This window comes from Elaeis guineensis, chromosome 1, assembly GCF_000442705.2.
Source record: "Elaeis guineensis isolate ETL-2024a chromosome 1, EG11, whole genome shotgun sequence".
Classification (NCBI taxonomy): domain Eukaryota; kingdom Viridiplantae; phylum Streptophyta; class Magnoliopsida; order Arecales; family Arecaceae; genus Elaeis; species Elaeis guineensis.
The window spans coordinates 40,487,339-40,513,159 of record NC_025993.2 but is presented as its reverse complement, the minus strand read 5'-3'; positions in this window follow the sequence as shown (position 1 = coordinate 40,513,159).

Sequence of the window (25,821 nt, the reverse complement as noted above, 5' to 3'; positions counted from 1 at the left end):
AGAGAATGTCATCCACATACAATACAAGAAATACCACTACTGAACCATTAGCCCACTTATAAATGCAGGGCTCTTCTCCATTCTTAACGAAGCCATTGTTGGGAAATGTGTCCCAAAAAGCCAATCGTTAAGCTGTTGATGGTTGAGCAACCAAGTATTGTAATTGATTTGTTAATAAATAAAATATATTTGACATTTTTATCATAAGCTTTCATCTTCTAATGAACTCCGTTGTTATGATGAAGTCCTTAGGACTATTTAAGTTCGATAAAGTGAGGATTTATCGATTAGTCCTTAAAACTATTCACGACCAAATGATAGGCTGTTAATAAGGATGACAGCTTCTATCGAGCATAGGTCACTGTAGGCCATATGGGTTGGTTGTCCTCTTAACCAAGGAGTGTGGAGACACTGGTATGACATACAGGTGAGATGTAAGGGTACATCATCATTGAACGTGACCAACTCCAGAGTATTCTACTGTCGAGAATATCTCTGATGGGATATAGGTATAAGTATCCCTTAGACCTGAGATCGCCTCAGTGACTTGCAAGAAACTCACTGTGCTTTGGTACTGGACTAACTGAATTTCTAATTCAGGGATGGAAGGCTTCTGAGCACAGTCAAGTACTTGCGAAGTCAGAGTGTGATCGAGATGGGATTGACCACTCCAAGAGTTGGAGAAGAATGAGTCGCTGTATTTCAATTTAGCAAAACCTTGGCCAGGGTAATCCATCAGATGGATTTGATATTTTGAAATACAATGTGGACAACCTGATCAGAGTTGACAGTTAAACTCTGAGGTGTCCTATGATCATTTTGGTCAAGGGGATGAATTATATGAAAACTATATCCGCATGGGTTCTAAGGATGTTGTTCTACACATTCGACCTATCCGGTCGTCGGGTACCATTGCTAGATGGTCACTTCGATTGGTATAGAAATTTGTTCCTATGCTATCAGCTTAGGTTCAGACCTATGAGGTCACACACATTAGAGTTCATGATCCGATCAGATGGTTGATCAACGATTAAGAATCATTCTAGGGTTAAATGATCAATACGATTGACATTTAACCCACTGCAAGTGTTGCAGGAGGATCGATTAGCAATTCGATTGTTAATTGGCTTAATTTGATTAAGCCAATGGGTTGAGATTAAGTATAATTAAATATAATTAAATTAAATTTATTTTGGGCTTGATTGGATCAAGTCCAATTGGTTTATTGGATAAGCCAAGTGCAAGGAAAAACTAGTCCTAGTTCAACTAGGACTTGGGTCAATCTAATTTCTAATTTGATTAGAAAATTAAATCAGATTTAAATCTAATTTAATCAGATTAAATTAGGTTTTTAATTGGGTTAAGACCTATTTTAATTGAGTTGATCTAATTTTGATTTGATTTGGTTTGGAAAACCAAATTAAATTAAGTCATAAGACAGAATCCTAGTAAGACTAGGATTCCACCTTGCACCACATAAGCCTTCTCCACGCCCTCTCTCTTATTCAACGCCAATCTCCACTTATTTTGTGTGACAAAAGCCCTCTCTCAGATCTCTCCCACGTTCACAAAAGGTCTCCTCTCTTCTTTCTTACATGGAAGGTGGTTTGGATCAAATCTAAAAGGAATAAGTTTGGATTTCGAATTCTATGAGATAGAGTTTTAAAAATCCAAAACTCTTTCAATTTTGCACCAAATTTATCCAAATTTTTTTTGGAATTTTTATTACTTTTAGGGTATACATTGTGCACCCTTTTTTGTTGATCCATACATGAAAATATGAAGGAGATGCTCAAGAGTTGGGCGTCCCTTAACTTGCCATGTTTGGATAAGCCTTGACTAGGTGTTTGACCTAGACAAGGACTCTATCATATCTCTCTATATAAGATAGGTTTCTTCATAAAATTTTAGGAGAAATTAGATATTTGAGAGACCTTTGTGCCATCCAAAAATCAAAGAGAAATACCTTTGGATCGTGGAGATATAAAAGATGCAAGTTTGAATGTCTAGAGAGAAAAACGTGAAGAAGAAGAGGGTCTTCTTCTTGGGTTTTTGTTTTCATATCTTTCCTCCCTCCATCTTGAGTTTCCTGAGAGTGTCTCAGATCTGAAACTCTTCCTTCTACTTTCCATCTTTGGAAGAGTCCAAATCAAGAAGAAGGAGGCACCTGATCAACCATCAAAGAAGGATCAGCGCAGTACTAGCATACTGTGCTGATTTCCTGAAGCAGGACTTCTGATCGAGATTCGTGGGCTCGTGTCGATGACTCCTAGAGGCCGGACGGGTGTGCGGCTTGCAACATCATCCTCAAGCCCAGATCAGCAAGGTTAGAACGTCTAACTTGCAAGGTAATAGATCTGATCTATTGTTTAATACATACATTAGATGTAGTATAGAAACATGTTGATATGATCAACATGTAGTTCATGCTATATTTATATATTTTAATTTTTGATTTAATGCCATGTAATAATCATGTAATAGGATCTTAGATCTAGGGATTTTTTGATCTTAGAAAATAAATTTTGATTTATTTTTGTCTTCCGCTGTATGATCTTGAAAAAATTTCAAGATCTAACCCTCTTTTTCAAGATCTAACCCTGAAATCCTAGATCTGGTTCCTACAATTGGTATCAGAGCCAGGTTCTTTATTACATGATTATTTATACATGCTTAGATTATTTTTTAGATTAGATCTAATTTAGAATCTGATTATTAAATCTGAAATTAAAATTTTAGATCAATCACAAACTGCAAGGTTGTCCTGCTGTAAGGTTTACCCCTTACAGTGCAAAGGTTGTCCTAGTTTGTGTAGATCTATCTTTAATCATAAATTTATTAGATATGATCTAGATTAAATTTATGATTTATTAGATTTAAAAGATGTTTAAATCTGAAATAAAATCTCTTTGTTAATAATTTTTGTGCAAAGAAATTGTTTAAAGTTGAAATTGTTTCAATTACATGAACCTGTTTAGATTAGATCTAAAGTAGTTTCATGTTTATTTCACTTGCATCTTGATTATGAATCAAACATGCAATATGGTTGGTAGAATCATATTATAAAATTATTTTATAAATATGAAAATTATTTTTTGAAAAGCCAAACCCAACCCTCAGCCCAAAACTTAATTAAGAATTAAGTTGTTTGATTAGGTTCTAGGATTGTGAATTGAAGAACCTAAGACACAAATCATAACACATTGGGTTAATGGGTTAGTGGGAATTAGGTCCATTAATTGGGTTAGACCTATGGTTAGATTAAAGATGGACTTAATTAGAGAATTGACTAAATCTAATCAATTGTTGTCTTAGATTAGGTCAAGGATTCTCTAGATCAATTACAATAGTTGTAGTTGGTCAAGTCCATGTCTTTAATGAGAACCAAATGGACCTGATTCTTGGCTAAGCGGTCTAGCACGAACTGTTAGGTTGATCTAATCGAAACTAATTAAACCAGTTGGTGTCTAAGGTAAACCAGACCGGTGGTTTTTAATTGGAAGCCCGCTTACCTGGTCATTTCTGATGGTGTCTAAGGCAAGCTTTGGCAGACCATCCCACTGATCGAACTTACCTGGCCTCTTGGTGAAATTATGTTTTGATCGGATCACTTGACTATTCGAGCTGACCCATGTCAGCTAGGTAAATCAGTGTGACTGATTTAGGTGCTCCTAGACCAGCCCTGGTCTCCCTTAAGCTGATTGGTGAAGCCAGTGGGAGGATCATGATAAGCTGGTTCATCTGACCTCATCCTCTAAATTATTTAAATCCTCTAAAATTATTAGATCCTTAAAATGATAAAGTTATGGAGATAACTGAGTCATAGCCTCCCATTAAGGTGTTTGATAATGAGTCCATTAACTCAATAATCATTGCAGACCCAAAGGCCTGGTGCTTGTTGACTAATGGAATTATCACTCATCATATGACTTGGAAGTGTCTCTCTAATGGTGGTTAGGTGAGCCAACCAAAGTTGGGCTTAATCATTCGTTGGTTAGATACACCAAGTATGATCATGTTAATGGTTGGACCTAACCGGATCCTTACAGTAGAGGCCAAAGCCTACTGATTAGGTTTCTGGGGCAAAATTAAAATTACTAAAAATTGTTTAGAGAAACAATTGGTTATGAACCTACCCTTAGATGTACATGGGTTGGCCAACCAAAGTTGGGCTTGTGTGCAGTCTAAGTGGATTCTAGTACCCGCTAAGAATTTGGGTAATTCCTCGAGTTGGAGGTAGAGGCTACCAATTCGAATAAAATAGTGGGAGAAACCTTTTGATTAAAGTCCAAATCTTTAGGTTTAATGAATCAATTACTAATTAGGTTATGGTTCTCCTTTGTGCAAATATGGCCACTTTCCTATCGCTCCGAACATTGTTGGACAATGATAAGTTGGTGGGACCCAACTTCAGTAGCTGGTACCGAAAGTTGAAGATAGTCCTGGAGCATGAACGGATCCTATATGTGATAATGGATCCTGCACCTGAGGAGCCAGCTGCCAATGCACGTGGAACAGTCAGAGACACTTACCAGAAGTGGCTCAGTGACCGGACCATGGTGCGCTATATCATGCTGGCTGTCATGAGCGACGAGTTCAGTCGCAGATTCGAGACGGCTCAGCCAAAGGACATGCTTCAAGTGTTGGAGGATGCCTTTGGCACACCCGATGACGTAGAGAGGCACAAGACTAGTTGTGCCATCTACAACGCCAAAATGCGGGATGGTGTCTCAGTCACTGATCATGTATTGTACATGATCGAGCTGGTGGAACGATTGAGCAAGCTCGGCTTTCCCTTGCATGAGCAGCTTGGGAAAGATGCAATACTGAACTCGCTGCCCAAGTCTTATCTCCCATTTCTCACTCATTATAGAATGACAAAGCCTGAAGAGAACTACCACGGGTTACTGGGGTTGCTTCAGAACTTTGAGAAGGATTACCAACTTCACAAGGAGTCGGTGAATTTAGTGGGAGGTTCGTCTTCTGGTTCTCGACCTTTTAAGAAAGGGAAGAAGAACAAGAAGAAGAAAGTAAAGAAGGTGCAAGTTCAGGCTAGGACATCAGTGCAGAGCCAGACCAAAAAGGTCAAGCCTGATAAGAGTCTATTCTACTGGCAAGCACCCTAGATTAGATAGTGTGTCAGATATCTACTTATGGCACTGTAGGCTAGGTCATATAAACAAGAACAGAATAAACAGGTTGACTCAAGAGGGAATCCTCGAAGTTAGTGATTGTGAATCACTTCCAATCTGTGAGTCCTGTCTTCTTGGTAAAATGACCAAGTCACCTTTTACTGGAAAAGGTGAGAGAGCTACTGAGCTCTTGGGCCTAGTACATACTGATGTATGCGGGCCCATGAGCACCAGTGCTAGAGGTGGATATTTCTACTTCATAACTTTCACGGATGACCTATCTCGATATGGATATGTCTATCTGATGAAACATAAGTCGGATTCATTTGAAATGTTCAAATGATTCCGAAATGAAGTAGAAAAACAAACTAAGAAGAGTATTAAAATTCTTCAATCTGATCGAGGAGGAGAGTACCTTTCTAGTGAATTTTTCACATATCTAGGAGAGAATGGGATTCTCTCCCAATGGACTCCTCCAGGAACACCACAGCATAATGGTGTGTCTGAAAGGAGGAATCGGACTCTGTTAGACATGGTCCGATCCATGATGGGTTTTGCTAGCTTGCCGATATCCTTCTGGGGATATGCACTCGAATCGGCCTGTTATCTGTTAAATAGGATTCCAAGTAAGTCTGTAATTAAGACTCCATATGAGATATGGACAGGGCTTAAGCCAGTACTTTCACACCTTAGGGTCTGGGGGTGCCCGACCTATGTCAAACGATTAGTCACAGACAAACTTGGACCTAGGTCTGACAAATGCTCATTCATAGGATACCCCAAAGAGACAAAAGGATATTTTTTCTACCATGCTGATGAACAAAAGGTGTTCGTCAGCCTTAAGGCAATCTTTTTAGAAAAGGAGTTCCCTGGTGAAGGAACCGTTGCCTCTAAGGTTGAACTTGATGAAGTTCAACAGGTAGAAGGACCGACACCAATAGCTGAACCTGAGTCGGATATGATTAGATCAGATCCAGAGCCCAATATACCTGTACCATTAAGGCGATCCGGTAGAGTACCGCATCAGCCGGACAGATACTATGGTTTCTTGGTCCGGGATGGTGATCCCATCGAACTTGATGAGAATAATGAGGATCCGATCACCTATATGGATGCTATGCAGAGACCTGATTTCGAGAAATGGCTTGAAGCCATGAAATCCGAAATGGAGTCCATGAAGGTCAACGATGTATGGACATTGGTTGACCCACCTGAAGGGGTTAAACCCATTGGGTGTAAATGGGTCTTCAAAAGAAAGAGGGGCGCAGACGGAAAGGTGGAGACCTATAAAGCCCGTCTGGTTGTCAAGGGGTATCGTCAACGTTATGGTATTGACTATGACGAGATGTTTTTCCCTGCGACAATGCTCAAATCTATTCGGATAATGCTTGCAATAGCTGCCCATCTGGATTATGAGATCTGGCAGATGGATGTAAAGACAGCTTTCCTGAATGGAGAGCTGACTGAAGAGGTGTATATGATACAACCTGAAGGGTTTACATCCACAGATGAGTCCAAGGTGTGCAAGCTTCAGAGATCCATTTATGGACTGAAGCAAGCTTCTCGGAGTTGGAACATGCGTTTTGATAAGGTGATCAAAACGTATGGCTTCATTAAGAATGGAGAAGAGCCCTGCATCTATAAATGGGCAAATGGTCCAGTTGTGGTATTCCTTGTCTTGTATGTGGATGACATTCTCTTAATCGGGAATGACATCCCCGCACTATAGGGAATAAAAGTTTGGTTGTCATCACAGTTCTCCATGAAGAACTTGGGTGAAGCATCCTACATCCTAGGGATGAAGATCTATAGGGATAGATCTAAAAGGATGCTTGGGTTATCTCGGTCCATGTACATAGACACTGTGCTGAAGAGGTTCAGCATGGAGAATTCCAAGAAGGGCTATCTACCGATAGGCCATGAAATTTCTCTCTCTAAGAAGGATTGTCCGACAACTCCTGAAGAGAGAGAGCGTATGAGTAGAGTCCATATGCTTCAGCCATGGGATCTATCATGTACGCCATGACATGTACAAGATCAGATATGGCATACTCACTAGAAGTAGTGAGTAGATACCAATCTGATCCTGGAGAAGATCACTGAAAAGTGGTTAAAGCCATCCTTAAGTATTTGAGAAATACTAAGGACCAATGGTTGGTTTATGGCGAGTCAGATCTGAAACTTGTGGGGTTCACAGACTCCAGCTTCCAATCTGACCATGATGACAGCAGGAGCGTGTCGGGTTATTTCTTTACTCTGAATGGTGGAGCCATCTGCTGGAAGAGTTCCAAGCAGCATACTGTGGCAGACTCTGTTTGTGAAGCGGAGTATATCGCAGCATCAGATGCCGCGAAGGAAGCTATGTGGCTGAGGAAATTCATCAATGAGCTCGGAGTAGCACCCTCCCTCGATGGTCCGGTCTTGCTTTATTGCGACAGTACTGGTGCCATAGCTCAAGCGAAGGAACCCAAAGCACATCAGCGGACGAAGCACATCTTGCATCGCTTCCACCTGGTCTGGGAGATCGTGGATCGAGGTGACGTCGACCTTCAGAAGATCGACGAAAAAGAGAACCAAGCCGACCCCTTCACTAAAGCCCTGGCAATAAAGGAGTTCGACAACCACAAGTCGAAGATGGGTATTAGATACTGTGCCGAGTGGCTTAGGACAAGTGGGAGTTGTTGGGAAATGTGTCCCAAAAAGCCAATCGTCAAGCTGTTGACGGTTGAGCAACCAAGTATTGTAATTGATTTGTTAATAAATAAAATATATTTGGCATTTTCATCATAAGCTTTCATCTTCTAATGAACTCCGTTGTTATGATGAAGTCCGTAGGACTATTTAAGTTCGATAAAGAGAGGATTTATCGATTAGTCCTTAAAACTGTTCACGATCAAATGATAGGCTGTTAATAAAGATGACAGCTTCTATCGAGCATAGGTCGCTGTAGGCCATATGGGTTGGTTGTCCTCTTAACCAAGGAGTGTGGAGACACTGGTATGGCATACAGGTGAGATGTAAGGGTACATCATCATTGAACGTGACCAACTCCAGAGTATTCTACGGCCGAGAATATCTCTGATGGGATATAGGTATAAGTGTCCCTTAGACCTGAGATCGCCTCCGTGACTTGCAAGCAACTCACTGTGCTTTGGTACTAGACTAACTGAATTTCTAATTCAGAGATGGAAGGCTTCTGGGCACAGTCAAGTACTTGCGAAGTCAGAGTGTGATCGAGATGGGATTGACCACTCCAAGAGTTGGAGAAGAATGAGTCGCTGTATTTCAATTTAGCAAAATCTTGGCCAGGGTAATCCATCAGATAGATTTGATATTTTGAAATACAATGTGGACAACCTGATCAGAGTTGACAGTTAAACTCTGGGGTATCCTATGATCATTTTGGTCAAGGGGATGAATTATATGAAAACTATATCCGCATGGGTTCTAAGGATGTTGTTCTACACATTCGACCTATCCGGTCGTCGGGTACCATTGCTAGATGGTCACTTCGATTGGTATAAGAATTTGTTCCTATACTACCGACTTAGATTCGGACCTATGAGGTCACACACATTAGAGTTCATGATCCGATCAGATGGTTGATCAACGATTAAGAATCATTCTAGGGTTAAATGATCAATACGATTGACATTTAACCCAGTGCAAGTGTTGCAGGAGGATCGATTAGCAATTCGATTGCTAATTGGCTTAATTTGATTAAGCCAATGGGATGAGATTAAGTATAATTAAATATAATTTAATTAAATTTATTTTGGGCTTGATTGGATCAAGTCCAATTGGTTTATTGGATAAGCCAAGTGCAAGGAAAAACTAGTCCTAGTTCAACTAGGACTTGGGTCAATCTAATTTTTAATTTGATTAGAAAATTAAATCAGATTTAAATATAATTTAATTTGATTAAATTAGGTTCTTAATTGGATTAAGACCTATTTTAATTGGATTGATCTAATTTTGATTTGATTTGGTTTGGGAAACCAAATTAAATCAAGTCATAAGACAGAATCCTAGTAAGACTAGGATTCCACCTTGCGCCATATAAGCCTTCTCCATGCCCTCTCCCTTATTCAACGGCAATCTCCACTTATTTTATGCAACAAAAGCCCTCTCTCAGATCTCTCCCACGTTCACAAATGGTCTCCTCTCTTCTTTCTTACATGGAAGGTGGTTTGGATCAAATCTAAAAGGAATAAGTTTGGATTTTGAATTCTATGAGATAGAGTTTTAGAAATCCAAAACTCTTTCAATTTTGCACCGAATTTATCCAAATTTTTTTTAGAATTTTTGCAAATTTTAGGGTATACATTGTGCACCCTTTTATATTGATCCATATATGAAAATATGAAGGAGGTGCTCAAGAGTTGGGCGTCCCTTAACTTGCCATGTTTGGATAAGCCTTGACTAGGTGTTTGACCTAGACAAGGACTCTATCATATCTCTCTATATAAGATGAGTTTCTTCATGAAATTTTAGGAGAAATTAGAGATTTGAGAGACCGTTGTGCCATCCAAAAATCAGAGAGAAATACTTTTGGGTCATGGAGATATAAAAGATGAAAGTTTGAGTATCTAGAGAGAAAAACGTGAAGAAGAAGAGGGTCTTCTTCTTGGGTTTTTGTTTTCATATCTTTCCTCCCTCCATCTTGAGTTTCCTGAGAGTGTCTCAGATCTGAAACTCCTTCTTCTACTTTCCATCTTTGGAAGAGTCTAAATCAAGAAGAAGAAGGCACCTGATCAACCATCAAAGAAGGATCAGTGCAGTACTAGCATACTGTGCTGATTTCCTGAAGCAGGACTTCTGATCGAGATTCGTGGGCTCGTGTGGATGACTCCTAGAGGCCGGATGTATGTGCGGCTTGCAACATCATCCTCAAACCCAGATCAGCAAGGTTAGAACATCTAACTTGCAAGGTAATAGATATGATCTATTGTTTAATACATACATTAGATGTAGTATAGAAACATGTTGATATGATCAACATGTAGTTCATGCTATATTTATATATTTTAATTTCTAATTTAATACCATGTAATAATCATGTAATAGGATCTTAGATCTAAGAATTTTTTGATCTTAGAAAATAAATTTTGATTTATTTTAGTCTTCCGCTGTATGATCTTGAAAAAGTTTCAAGATCTAACCCTCTTTTTCAAGATCTAACCCTGAAACCCTAGATCTGGTTCCTACAGCCATACGTCATGATCATCCTATCAAAATGTAAGTTCCAACTTTGGGATGCCTGTTTAAGTCCATAAATGGACCTCTGTAGCCTGCACACCTTAGACTCATCTGTGGATGTGAACCCTTCAGGTTGTATCATATACACCTCTTCGTCCAGCTCTCCATTTAGGAAAGCTGTCTTCACATCCATCTGCTAGATTTCATAGTTCAGATGGGCAGCTATCGTAAGCATAATCCGAATAGATTTGAGCATTGCCACAGGAGAAAATATCTCATCATAGTCTACACCATAACGTTGACGATATTCCTTGGCAACCAGACGGGCTTTATAGTCTCCACCTTTTCGTCTGTGCCCCTCTTCCTCTTGAAGACCCACTTACACCTTATGGATTTTACTCCTTCAGGTGGGTCAACCAATGTCCACACATCATTGACCTTCATGGACTCTATTTCGGATTTCATGACCTCTAGCCATTTCTCAGAGTCAGGTCTCTGCATTGCATCCTTGTAGGTGATCGGATCCTCATCGTTTTCATCAAGTTTGACAGGATCGTCATCTCGGATCAAGAAACCATAGTATCTGCCCGATTGATGTGGTACTCTACCAGACCACCTTAGGAGCAAGAACAATGGGCTCCGGATCTGATCTAACCAAATCCGATTCAGGTTCAGCAACTTGTGTCGATTTTTCCACCTGCCGAACTTTCTCAAATTCGATCTTAGAGGCAACAGTCCCTTCACCAAGGAACTCTTTTTCCAAAAAGATTGCCTTAAGACTGACAAACACCTTTTGCTCATCAACTAGGTAGAAATAATACCCTTTGGTCTCTTTTGGGTACCCTATGAAATAACACTTGTCAGACCTAGGTCCAAGCTTGTCCGTAATTAAACGTTTAACATAAGTCGGACACCTCCAAACCCTAAGGTACGAGTGTTGGGAAATGTGTCCCAAAAAGCCAATCATCAAGCTGTTGACGGTTGAGCAACCAAGTATTGTAATTGATTTGTTAATAAATAAAATATATTTGGTATTTTCATCATAAGCTTTCATCTTCTAATGAACTCCGTTGTTATGATGAAGTCCTTAGGACTATTTAGGTTCGATAAAGAGAGGATTTATCGATTAGTCCTTAAAACTGTTCACGATCAAATGATAGGCTGTTAATAAGGACGACAGCTTCTATCGAGCATAGGTCACTGTAGGCCATATGGGTTGGTTGTCCTCTTAACCAAGGAGTGTGGAGACACTGGTATGGCATACAGGTGAGATGTAAGGGTACATCATCATTGAACGTGACCAACTCCAGAGTATTCTGCTGTCGAGAATGTCTCTGATGGGATATAGGTATAAGTGTCCCTTAGACTTGAGATCGCCTCAGTGACTTGCAAGCAACTCACTGTGCTTTGGTACTGGACTAACTGAATTTCTAATTCAGGGATGGAAGGCTTCTAGGCACAGTCAAGTACTTGCAAAGTCAGAGTGTGATCGAGATGGGATTGACCACTCCAAGAGTTGGAGAAGAATGAGTCGCTGTATTTCAATTTAGCAAAACCTTGGCAAGGGTAATCCATCAGATGGATTTGATATTTTGAAATACAATGTGGACAACCTGATCAGAGTTGACAGTTAAACTCTGGGATGTCCTATGATCATTTTGGTCAAGGGGATGAATTATATGAAAACTATATCCGCATGGGTTCTAAGGATGTTGTTCTACACATTCGACCTATCCGATCGTCGGGTATCATTGCTAGATGGTCACTTCGATTGGTATAGGAATTTATTTCTATGCTACCGACTTAGGTTCGGACCTATGAGGTCACACACATTAGAGTTCATGATCCGATCGGATGGTTGATCAACGATTAAGAATCATTCTAGGGTTAAATGATCAATACGATTGACATTTAACCCAGTACAAGTGTTACAGGAGGATCGATTAGCAATTTGATTGCTAATTGGCTTAATTTGATTAAGCCAATGGGTTGAGATTAAGTCTAATTAAATATGATTTAATTAGATTTAGTTTGGGCTTGATTGGATCAAGTTCAATTGATTTATTGGATAAGCCAAGTGCAAGGAAAGACTAGTCCTAGTTCAACTAGGACTTGGGTCAATCTAATTTCTAATTTGATTAGAAAATTAAATCAGATTTAAATCTAATTTAATCTGATTAAATTAGGTTTTTAATTAGGTTAAGACCTATTTTAATTAGGTTGATCTAATTTTGATTTGATTTGATTTGGGAAACCAAATTAAAACAAGTCATGAGACAGAATCCTAGTAGGACTAGGATTCCACCTTGCGCCACATAAGCCTTCTCCACGCCCTCTCTCTTATTCAATGCCAATCTCCACTTATTTTGTGTGACAAAAGCCCTCTCCCAAATCTCTCTCACGTTCACAAAAGGTCTCTTCTCTTCTTTCTTACATGGAAGGTGGTTTGGATCAAATCTAAAAGGAATAAGTTTGGATTTTGAATTCTATGAGATAGAGTTTTAGAAATCCAAAACTCTTTCAATTTTGCACCGAATTTATCCAAATTTTTTTTTGGAATTTTTATAGCTTTTAAGGTTTACATTGTACACCCTTTTCTGATGATCCATGTACGAAAATATGAAGGAGGTGCTCAAGAGTTGGGCGTCCCTTTACTTGCCATGTTTGGATAAGCCTTGACTAGGTGTTTGACCTAGACAAGGACTCTATCATATCTCTCTATATAAGATGAGTTTCTTCGTGAAATTTTAGAAAACATTAGAGATATGAGAGACCTTTGTGTCATCCAGAAATCAAAGAAAAATACCTTTGGTTCATGGAGATATAAAAGACAGAAGTTTGGGTGTCTAGAGAGAAAAACGTGAAGAAGAAGAGGGTCTTCTTCTTGGATTTTTATTTTCATATCTTTCCTCCTTCCATCTTGAGTTTCCTGAGAGCGTCTCAGATCTGAAACTCCTCCTTCTACTTTCCATCTTTGGAAGAGTCCAAATCAAGAAGAAGGAGGCACCTGATCAACCATCAAAGAAGGATCAGCGCAGTACTAGCATACTGTGCTGATTTCCTGAAGCAGGACTTCTGATCGAGATTCGTGGGCTCGTGTGGATGACTCCTAGAGGCCGGACGTGTGTGCGGCTTGCAACATCATCCTCAAGCCCAGATCAATAAGGTTAGAACGTCTAACTTGCAAGGTAATAGATCTGATCTATTGCTTAATATATACATTAGATGTAGTATAGAAACATGTTGATATGATCAACATGTAGTTCATGCTATATTTATATATTTTAATTTCTGATTTAATGCCATGTAATAATCATGTAATAAGATCTTAGATCTAGGGATTTTTTGATCTTAAAAAATAAATTTTGATTTATTTTAGTCTTCCGCTGTATGATCTTGAAAAAGTTTCAAGATCTAACCCTCTTTTTCAAGATCTAACCCTGAAACCCTAGATCTGGTTCCTACAATTGGTATCAGAGCCTAGGTTCTTTATTACATGATTATTTATATATGCTTAGATTATTTTTTAGATTAGATCTAATTTATAATCTGATTATTAAATCTAAAATTAAAATTTTAGATCAATCACAAACTGCAAGGTTGTCCTGCTGTAAGGTTTACCCCTTACAGTGCAAAGGTTGTCCTAGTTTGTGTAGATCTATCTTTAATCATAAATTTGTTAGATATGATCTAGATTAAATTTATAATTTATTAGATTTAAAAGATGTTTAAATCTTAAATAAAATCTCTTTGTTAATAATTTTTATGCAAAGAAATTGTTTAAAGTTGAAATTGTTTCAATTACATGAACCTGTTTAGATTAGATCTAAAGTAGTTTCATGTTTATTTCACTTGCATCTTGATTATGAATCAAACATGCAATATGATTGGTAGAATCATATTGTAAAATTATTTTACAAATATGAAAATTATTTTTTTTGAAAAGCCAAACCCAACCCTCAGCCCAAAACTTAATTAAGAATTAAGAAGTTGTTTGATTAGGTTCTAGGATTGTGAATTGAAGAACCTAAGACACAAATCATAACACATTGGGTTAATGGGTTAGTGGAAATTAGGTCCATTAATTGGGTTAGACCTATGGTTAGATTAAAGATGGACTTAATTAGAGAATTGACTAAATCTAATCAATTGTTGTCTTAGATTAGGTCAAGGATTCTCTAGATCAATTACAATAGTTATAGTTGGTCAAGTCCATGTCTTTAACGAGAACCAAATGAACTTGATTCTTGGCTAAGCGGTCTAGCACGAACTGTTAGTTTGATCTAATCGAAACTAATTAAACCAGTTGGTGTCTAAGGTAAACCAGACCGGTGGTTTTTAATTGGGAGCCCGCTTACCTGGCCATTTCTGATGGTGTCTAAGGCAAGCTTTGGCAGACCCTCCCACTGATCGAACTTACCTGGCCTCTTGGTGAAATTATGTTTTGATCGGATCACTTGACTATTCGAGCTGACCCATGTCAACTAGGTAAATCAGTGTGATTGATTTAGGTGCTCCTAGACCAGCCATTTTAATGGTCTCCCTTAAGCTGACTTGGTGAAGCCAGTGGGAGGATCATGATAAGCTGGTTCATCTGACCTCATCCTCTATATTATTTAAATCCTCTAAAATTATTAGATCCTTAAAATGATAAAGTTATGGAGATAACTGAGTCATAGCCTCTCATTAAGGTGTTTGATAATGAGTCCATGAACTCAATAATCATTGCAGACCCAAAGGCCTAGTGCTTGTTGACTAATGGAATTATCACTCATCATATGACGACTTGGAAGTATCTCTCTAATGGTGGTTAGGTGAGCCAACCAAACTTGGGCTTAATCATTCGTTGGTTAGATACACCAAGTATGATCATGATAATGGTTGGACCTAACCGGATCCTTACAGTGGAGGCCAAAGCCTACTGATTAGGTTTCTGGGGCAAAATTAAAATTATTAAAAATTGTTTAGAGAAACAATTGGTTATGAACCTACCCTTAGATGTACATGGGTTGACCAACCAAAGTTGGGCTTGTGTGCAGTCTAAGTGGATTCTAGTACCCGCTAAGAAATTAGGGTAATTCCTCGAGTTGGAGGTAGAGGCTACCAATTCGAATAAAATAGTGGGAGAAACTTTTTGATTAAAGTCCAAATCCTTAGGTTTAATGAATCAATTACTAATTAGGTTATGGTTCTCCTTTGTGCAAATATGGCCACTTCCCTATCGCTCCGATCATTGTTGGACAATGATAAGTTGGTGGGACCCAACTTCGGTAGCTGGTATCGAAAGTTGAAGATAGTCCTGAAGCATGAACGGATCCTCTATGTGATAATGAATCCTGCACCTGAGGAGCCAGCTGTCAATGCATGTGGAACAGTCAGAGACACTTACCAGAAGTGGCTCAGTGACCGAACCACGGTGTGCTGTATCATGCTAGCTGCTATGAGCGACGAGTTCAACCACAGATTCGAGATGGCTCAGCCAAAAGACATGCTTCAAGTGTTGGAGGATGCCTTTAGCACACCCGATGATGTAAAGAGGCACAAGACTCGTTGTGCCGTCTTCAACGCCAAAATGCGGGATGGTGCCTCTGTCACTGATCAAGTATTGTACATGATCGAGCTGATGGAACGATTGAGCAAGCTCGACTTTCCCTTGCATGAGCTGCTTGGGAAAGATGCAATACTGAACTCGCTGCCCAAGTCTTATCTCCCATTCCTCACTCATTATAGAATGACAAAGCTTGAAGTAAACTACCACGGATTACTGGGGTTGCTTCAGAACTTTGAGAAAGATCACCAACTCCTCAAGGAGTCGGTGAACTCAGTGGGAGGTTCATCTTCTGGTTCTCGACCCTTTGAGAAAGGAAGAAGAATAAGAAGAAGAAAGTGAAGAAGGTGCAAGTTCAGGCTGGGACATCTGTGCAGAGCCGACCAAAAAGCTCAAGCCTGATAAGAGTCTATTCTACTGGCAAGCACCCTAGATTAGATAGTGTGTCAGATATCTACTTATGGCACTGTAGGCTAGGTCATATAAACAAGAACAGAATAAACAGGTAGACTCAAGAGGGAATCCTCGAAGTTAGTGATTGTGAATCACTTCCAACCTGTGAGTCCTGTCTTCTTGGTAAAATGACCAAGTCACCTTTTACTGAAAAAGATGAGAGAGCTACTAAGCTCTTGGGCCTAGTACATACTGATGTATGCAGGCCCATGAGCACCAGTGCTAGAGGTGGATATTTCTACTTCATAACTTTCACGGATGACCTATCCCGATACGGATATATCTATCTGATGAAACATAAGTCGGATTCATTTGAAATGTTCAAACGATTCCGAAGTGAAGTAGAAAAATAAACTGGGAAGAGTATTAAAACTCTTCGATCTGATCGAGGAGGAGAATATCTTTCTAGTGAGTTTCTCACATATCTAGGAGAATGAGATTCTCTTCCAATGGACTCCTCCAGGAACACCACAGCATAATGGTGTGTTTGAAAGGAGGAATCGGACTCTGTTGGACATGGTCCGATCCATGATGGATTTTTTGCTAGCATGCTGATATCCTTCTGGGGATATATACTCAAATCGGCCTGTTATCTGTTAAATAAGGCTCCAAGTAAGTCTGTAATTAAGACTCCATATGAGATATGGATGGGACGTAAGCCAGCACTTTAACACCTTAGGGTCTGGGGGTTGTTGACTAATGGAATTATCACTCATCATATGACTTGGAAGTGTCTCTCTAATGGTGGTTAGGTGAGCCAACCAAAGTTGGGCTTAATCATTCGTTGGTTAGATACACCAAGTATGATCATGTTAATGGTTGGACCTAACCGGATCCTTACAGTAGAGGCCAAAGCCTACTGATTAGGTTTCTGGGGCAAAATTAAAATTACTAAAAATTGTTTAGAGAAACAATTGGTTATGAACCTACCCTTAGATGTACATGGGTTGGCCAACCAAAGTTGGGCTTGTGTGCAGTCTAAGTGGATTCTAGTACCCGCTAAGAATTTGGGTAATTCCTCGAGTTGGAGGTAGAGGCTACCAATTCGAATAAAATAGTGGGAGAAACCTTTTGATTAAAGTCCAAATCTTTAGGTTTAATGAATCAATTACTAATTAGGTTATGGTTCTCCTTTGTGCAAATATGGCCACTTTCCTATCGCTCCGAACATTGTTGGACAATGATAAGTTGGTGGGACCCAACTTCAGTAGCTGGTACCGAAAGTTGAAGATAGTCCTGGAGCATGAACGGATCCTATATGTGATAATGGATCCTGCACCTGAGGAGCCAGCTGCCAATGCACGTGGAACAGTCAGAGACACTTACCAGAAGTGGCTCAGTGACCGGACCATGGTGCGCTATATCATGCTGGCTGTCATGAGCGACGAGTTCAGTCGCAGATTCGAGACGGCTCAGCCAAAGGACATGCTTCAAGTGTTGGAGGATGCCTTTGGCACACCCGATGACGTAGAGAGGCACAAGACTAGTTGTGCCATCTACAACGCCAAAATGCGGGATGGTGTCTCAGTCACTGATCATGTATTGTACATGATCGAGCTGGTGGAACGATTGAGCAAGCTCGGCTTTCCCTTGCATGAGCAGCTTGGGAAAGATGCAATACTGAACTCGCTGCCCAAGTCTTATCTCCCATTTCTCACTCATTATAGAATGACAAAGCCTGAAGAGAACTACCACGGGTTACTGGGGTTGCTTCAGAACTTTGAGAAGGATTACCAACTTCACAAGGAGTCGGTGAATTTAGTGGGAGGTTCGTCTTCTGGTTCTCGACCTTTTAAGAAAGGGAAGAAGAACAAGAAGAAGAAAGTAAAGAAGGTGCAAGTTCAGGCTAGGACATCAGTGCAGAGCCAGACCAAAAAAGTCAAGCCTGATAAGAGTCTATTCTACTGGCAAGCACCCTAGATTAGATAGTGTGTCAGATATCTACTTATGGCACTGTAGGCTAGGTCATATAGACAAGAACAGAATAAACAGGTTGACTCAAGAGGGAATCCTCGAAGTTAGTGATTGTGAATCACTTCCAATCTGTGAGTCCTGTCTTCTTGGTAAAATGACCAAGTCACCTTTTACTGGAAAAGGTGAGAGAGCTACTGAGCTCTTGGGCCTAGTACATACTGATGTATGCGGGCCCATGAGCACCAGTGCTAGAGGTGGATATTTCTACTTCATAACTTTCACGGATGACCTATCTCGATATGGATATGTCTATCTGATGAAACATAAGTCGGATTCATTTGAAATGTTCAAACGATTCCGAAATGAAGTAGAAAAACAAACTAAGAAGAGTATTAAAATTCTTCAATCTGATCGAGGAGGAGAGTACCTTTCTAGTAAATTTTTCACATATCTAGGAGAGAATGGGATTCTCTCCCAATGGACTCCTCCAGGAACACCACAGCATAATGGTGTGTCTGAAAGGAGGAATCGGACTCTGTTAGACATGGTCCGATCCATGATGGGTTTTGCTAGCTTGCCGATATCCTTCTGGGGATATGCACTCGAATCGGCCTATTATCTGTTAAATAGGATTCCAAGTAAGTCTGTAATTAAGACTCCATATGAGATATGGACAGGGCTTAAGCCAGTACTTTCACACCTTAGGGTCTGGGGGTGCCCGGCCTATGTCAAACGATTAGTCACAGACAAACTTGGACCTAGGTCTGACAAATGCTCATTCATAGGGTACCCCAAAGAGATAAAAGGATATTTTTTCTACCATGCTGATGAACAAAAGGTGTTCGTCAGCCTTAAGGCAATCTTTTTAGAAAAGGAGTTCCTTGGTGAAGGAACCGTTGCCTCTAAGATTGAACATGATGAAGTTCAACAGGTAGAAGGACCGACACCAATAGCTGAACCTGAGTCTGATATGATTAGATCATATTCGGAGCCCAATGTACCTGCACCATTAAGACGATCTGGTAGAGTACCACATCAATCGGATAGATACTACGATTTCTTGATCCGGGACGGTGATCCCATCGAACTTGATGAGAATAATGAGGATCCGATCACCTATATGGATGCAATGCAGAGACCTGATTCTGAGAAATGGCTTGAAGCCATGAAATCCGAAGTGGAGTCCATGAAGGTCAACGATGTATGGACATTGGTTGACCCACCTGAAGGGATTAAACCCATTGGGTGTAAATGGGTCTTCAAAAGGAAGAGGGGCGCAGACGGAAAGGTGGAGACCTATAAAGCCCGTCTGGTTGCCAAGGGGTATCGTCAACGTTGTGGTATTGACTATGACGAGATATTTTCTCCTGTGGCAATGCTCAAATCTATTCGGATAATGCTTGCAATAGCTGCCCATCTAGATTATGAGATCTGGCAGATGGATGTAAAGATAGCTTTTCTGAATGGAGAGCTGACCGAAGAGGTGTATATGATACAACCTGAGGGGTTTACATCCACAGATGAGTCCAAGGTGTGCAAGCTTCAGAGATCCATTTATGGATTGAAGCAAGCTTCTCGGAGTTGGAACATGTGTTTTGATAAGGTGATCAAAATATATGGCTTCATTAAGAATGGAGAAGAGCCCTGCATCTATAAATGGGCAAATGGTCCAGTTGTGATATTCCTTATCTTGTACGTGGATGACATTCTCTTAATCGAGAATGACATCCCCGCACTACAGGGAATAAAAGTTTGGTTGTCATCACAGTTCTCCATGAAGGACTTGGGTGAAGCATCCTACATCCTAGGGATGAAGATCTATAGGGATAGATCTAAAAGGATGCTTGGGTTATCCCAGTCCATGTACATAGACACTGTGCTGAAGAGGTTCAGCATGAAAAATTTCAAGAAGGGCTATCTACCGATAGGCCAAGGAATTTCTCTCTCTAAGAAGGATTATCTGACAACTCCTAAAGAGAGAGAGCATATGAGTAGAGTCCCATATGCTTCAGCCGTGGGATCTATCATGTACGCCATGATATGTACAAGACCAGATGTGGCATACTCACTAGGAGTGGTGAGTAGATACCAATCTGATCCTGGAGAAAACCACTGGAAAGTGGTTAAAGCCATCCTTAAGTATTTGAGAAATACTAAGGATCAATGGTTGGATTATGGCAAGTCAGATCTGAAACTTGTGGGGTTCACAGACTCCAGCTTCCAATCTGACCATGATGACAGCAGGAGCGTGTCGGGTTATATCTTTACTCTGAATGGTGGAGCCATCTGCTGGAAGAGTTCCAAGCAGCATACTGTGGCAGACTCTGTTTGTGAAGCGGAGTATATCGCAGCATCAGATGCTGCGAAAGAAGCTATGTGGCTGAGAAAATCCATCACTGAGCTCGGAGTAGCACCCTCCCTCGATGGTCCAGTCCTGCTCTACTGCGACAGCACTGGTCCCATAGCTCAGGTGAAGGAACCCAAAGCACATCAGCGGACGAAGCACATCTTGCACCGCTTCCACCTGGTCTGAGAGATCGTGGATCGAGGTGATGTCGACCTTCAGAAGATCGACGAAAAGGAGAACCTAGCCGACCCCTTTACTAAAGCCCTGGCAATAAAAGAGTTCGACAAACACAAGTCGAAGATGGGTATTAGATACTGTGCCGAGTGGCTTTAGGACAAGTGGGAGTTGTTGGGAAATGTGTCCCAAAAAGCCAATCGTCAAGCTGTTGACGATTGAGCAACCAAGTATTGTAATTGATTTGTTAATAAATAAAATATATTTGGCATTTTCATCATAAGCTTTCATCTTCTAATGAACTCTGTTGTTATGATGAAGTCCTTAGGACTATTTAGGTTCGATAAAGAGAGGATTTATCGATTAGTCCTTAAAACTGTTCACGACCAAATGATAGGCTGTTAATAAGGACGACAGCTTCTATCGAGCATAGGTCGCTGTAGGTCATATGGGTTGGTTGTCCTCTTAACCAAGGAGTGTGAAGACACTGGTATGGCATACAGGTGAGATGTAAGGGTACATCATCATTGAACGTGACCAACTCCAGAGTATTCTGCTGACGAGAATGTCTCTGATGGGATATAGGTATAAGTGTCCCTTAGACTTGAGATCGCCTCAGTGACTTGCAAGCAACTCACTGTGCTTTGGTACTGGACTAACTGAATTTCTAATTCAGGGACGGAAGGCTTCTGGGCACAGTCAAGTACTTGCGAAGTCAGAGTGTGATCGAGATGGGATTGACCACTCCAAGAGTTGGAGAAGAATGAGTCGCTGTATTTCAATTTAGCAAAATCTTGGCCAGGGTAATCCATCAGATGGATTTGATATTTTGAAATACAATGTGGACAACCTGATCAGAGTTGACAGTTAAACTCTGGGGTGTCCTATGATCATTTTGGTCAAGGGGATGAATTATATGAAAACTATATCCGCATGGGTTCTAAGGATGTTGTTCTACACATTCGACCTATCCGGTCGTCGGGTATCATTGCTAGATGGTCACTTCGATCGGTATAAAAATTTATTCCTTTGCTACCGGCTTAGGTTTGGATCTATGAGGTCATATACATTAGAGTTCATGATCTGATCGGATGGTTGATCAACGATTAAGAATCATTCTAGGGTTAAATGATCAATACGATTGACATTTAACCCAGTACAAGTGTTACAGGAGGATCGATTAGCAATTTGATTGCTAATTAGCTTAATTTGATTAAGCCAATGGGCTAAGATTAAGTCTAATTAAATATGATTTAATTAAATTTAGTTTGGGCTTGATTGGATCAAGTCCAATTGGTTTATTGGATAAGCTAAGTGCAAGGAAAAACTAGTCCTAGTTCAACTAGGACTTGGGTCAATCTAATTTCTAATTTGATTAAAAAATTAAATCAGATTTAAATCTAATTTAATCTGATTAAATTAGGTTCTTAATTAGGTTAAGACCTATTTTAATTAGGTTGATCTAATTTTGATTTGATTTGGTTTGGAAAACCAAATTAAAACAAGTCATGAGACAGAATCCTAGTAGGACTAGGATTCCACCTTGCGCCACATAAGCCTTCTCCACGCCCTCTCTCTTATTCAATGCCAATCTCCATTTATTTTGTGTGACAAAAGCCCTCTCCCAGATCTCTCTCACGTTCACAAAAGGTCTCTTCTCTTCTTTCTTACATGGAAGGTGGTTTGGATCAAATCTAAAAGGAATAAGTTTGGATTTTGAATTCTATGAGATAGAGTTTTAGAAATCCAAAACTCTTTCAATTTTGCATCGAATTTATCCAAACTTTTTTTTGGAATTTTCATGGCTTTTAGGGTTTACATTATACACCCTTTTCTGGTAATCCATGCACGAAAATATGAAGGAGGTGCTCAAGAGTTGGGCGTCCCTTTACTTGCCATGTTTGGATAAGCCTTGACTAGGTGTTTGACCTAGACAAGGACTCTATCATATCTTTCTATATAAGATGAGTTTCTTTGTGAAATTTTAGAAAACGTTAGAGATATGAGAGACCTTTGTTCCATCCAAAAATCAGAGAGAAATATCTTTAGATCGTGGAGATATAAAAGATGCAAGTTTGGGTGTCTAGAGAGAAAAACGTGAAGAAGAAGAGGGTCTTCTTCTTGGGTTTTTATTTTCATATCTTTCCTCCTTCCATCTTGAGTTTTCTGAGAGCGTCTCAGATCTAAAACTCCTCCTTCTAATTTCCATCTTTGGAAGAGTCCAAATCAAGAAGAAGGAGGCACCTGATCAACCATCAAAGAAGGATCAGCGCAGTACTAGCATACTGTGCTGATTTCCTGAAGCAGGACTTCTGATCGAGATTCGTGGGCTCGTGTGGATAACTCCTAGAGGCCGGACGCGTGTGCGGCTTGCAACATCATCCTCAGGCCCAGATTAACAAGGTTAGAATGTCTAACTTGCAAGGTAATAGATCTGATCTATTGCTTAATACATACATTAGATGTAGTATAGAAACATGTTGATATGATCAACATGTAGTTCATGCTATATTTATATATTTTAATTTTTGATTTAATGCCATGTAATAATCATGTAATAGGATCTTAGATCTAGAGATTTTCTGATCTTAGAAAATAAATTTTGATTTATTTTAGTCTTCCGCTGTATGATCTTGAAAAAGTTTCAAGATCTAACCCTCTTTTTCAAGATCTAACCCTGAAACCCTAGATCTGGTTCCCACAACGAGAGTACTGGCTTACTTCCTATCCATATCTCATATGGCATTTGTAGCGAAAATTTAGTGCAGGGGCAAAATGATAATTTTAAATCTTTTTCAAAATTACTATTTTACAGTGAATTATTAATTAATCTCATTAATTAGTACTAATTAACCCTACACTAGGATCTAAATATGATACAACAACATGCATTTAAATTTGAAATTCAAATTTGAATCAGTAAACCTTTTACAGTACTATGTTCAGAACACATCACCTTTTGCGGGTAGTCGATCACCGTAATCTGATCACCATCGAGGGGCTCTGATCATCACATCACAACCACACAAATGTTGGCCTTTGTGGATCGTCCACACGAATCCCGTCTGATCAGCTCCTCACGAATGCTAGTTCGTGATTTCACACTTTTGATGGCAGATGTTGATCGAACTCCTTCGATCAATGTGTGTCGACTCCTCGGATGCTCTAGATTATTTGCACGATTGCTTGAGAGGCTGATGGATCTCTCCCTAAAATTTGGTGGACTCACGACACTCGTGGCACACCAATCTCACTTCCCAAATCCTAGGTAGAAACCCTAGGGTACACACTAGAAACCCTGCGCTCAATTTTCTTTCTTTTCTTTCTTTTTCTCTCGGAAGGTTTTGGACCTTCACCTTATGCACAAACTTTCCTCATGCCCCAAAGTTTCTCTCCTAAAATTTTTACGCATGTCCCACCTTTCTCCTCTTTTTAAAACAACATCGAACGTGTCTTATCCGCGTGAGAGGATAAAGATAAGTGGTTGCACATTTGAATTCAAATCAAATTTGAATTCAAATGCAAAACCAACTCATCCCTATCCACTTGTGCATGAGAAGAGAAGGGGCGTGAGTTGATTTGTGCATGGAGAGTTTACACGAGAAACATTTTCTCATGTAAAATATGGGGCGCACAAGAAAAGACCATGGCGCATGGATTAGTTGGTTGCTCATTCAAATTCAAACTTTCTTTTGAATTTGAATGGCCAACCAACTTATTTTTATCCAGATATTTGGTGCACAAGGGTGGGCATGGGATGGCTTCTGCATGGAGAAAATTCATGAGAAGTTACTTCTCGTGAATTTAAATATGCACAGAAGAAGTGAGGTGGCGCAGGGAGAAAAGTCAAGGTGGTTTGAACCTAATTGAGCCAACCTAATCTAAATAGGTTAAGCACAATTAGAATAAATTAAATCCAACTTAATTAGGCTTAATTAGGCTCAATAAAATCTAATCAAATCAGAAATTAACTAAACCTAACCCCTGATCAAATCAGGACTAAACCACCTTAGCGATTAGGTCAACATTTAACCTAATCGGGTCAATCCAAACTGAATCCAATTCAATTGGACTTGATCCAAAAATAATTACTCAATCAAATTGAGTTAATTAGTGATCAAATCACTAATTAAACCTCTCATAAATATTGAGTCCAAATTCGATGGGCAATCAGGCATCAGAGACCATCGATATGAAACCCTGATCAAAGAGTTCAAATTTCAAATTCAAAATTTAAAATTCAAAATTTTGACCCCGGTACCCAAAATATGTGGAACTCATGATCAGAGAATCCTAATTCTCAATCATAGAGTTCAGACACATAAGACTCATAATCAGCCATCTGATCAGAAAGGAACCACTAATGTGTGTGACCCCGCAGGTTCGAACCTAAGCCGGTAGCACAGGAACCAATTCCTGTACTAATCGAAGTGACCATCTAGCAATGGTACCCGATGACGGATAGGTCGAATAATCGCAATCGCAACATTCAGAACCTACGTGAATATGGTTACCGTATAATTCATCCCTTTTGACCCCTGTGTTTAGGATGACTCAGGGTTAAACTGTCAACCCTGATGATATCATCCGAATCGTGCTCAACTCAATTAGTCCTGTGACTCCTCACTAGGACTACCCTGGCCAAGGTTTTGCTAAATTGAAACACGACTGTACACAGCTCCTAAACTGGAGTGGTCAATCCCATCTTGACACACGCACCGACAAGTCAAGTACTTGACTACACCCAGCAGCCTTCCGTCATTGAATTAGAAATTCAGGTAGTCCAGTGCCTAAGTGCAGTGAGTTGCTTGCAAGTCACCGTGGCGGTCTCAGGTCGGAGGGACATTTATACCCATATCCCATCGGAGCAAATCTTGACAGCAGAAATAGCTCCAGAGTTGGTCACGTTCAGTGCAGATGTACCATTACATCTCACCTGTATGCCATACCAGTGTCTCCACACTCTTTGGTTATGAGGACAACCAACCCATATGGCACACAACGACCTATGCTCGATAAACGTTGTCGTCCTTGGTAACAACGTATCATTTGGT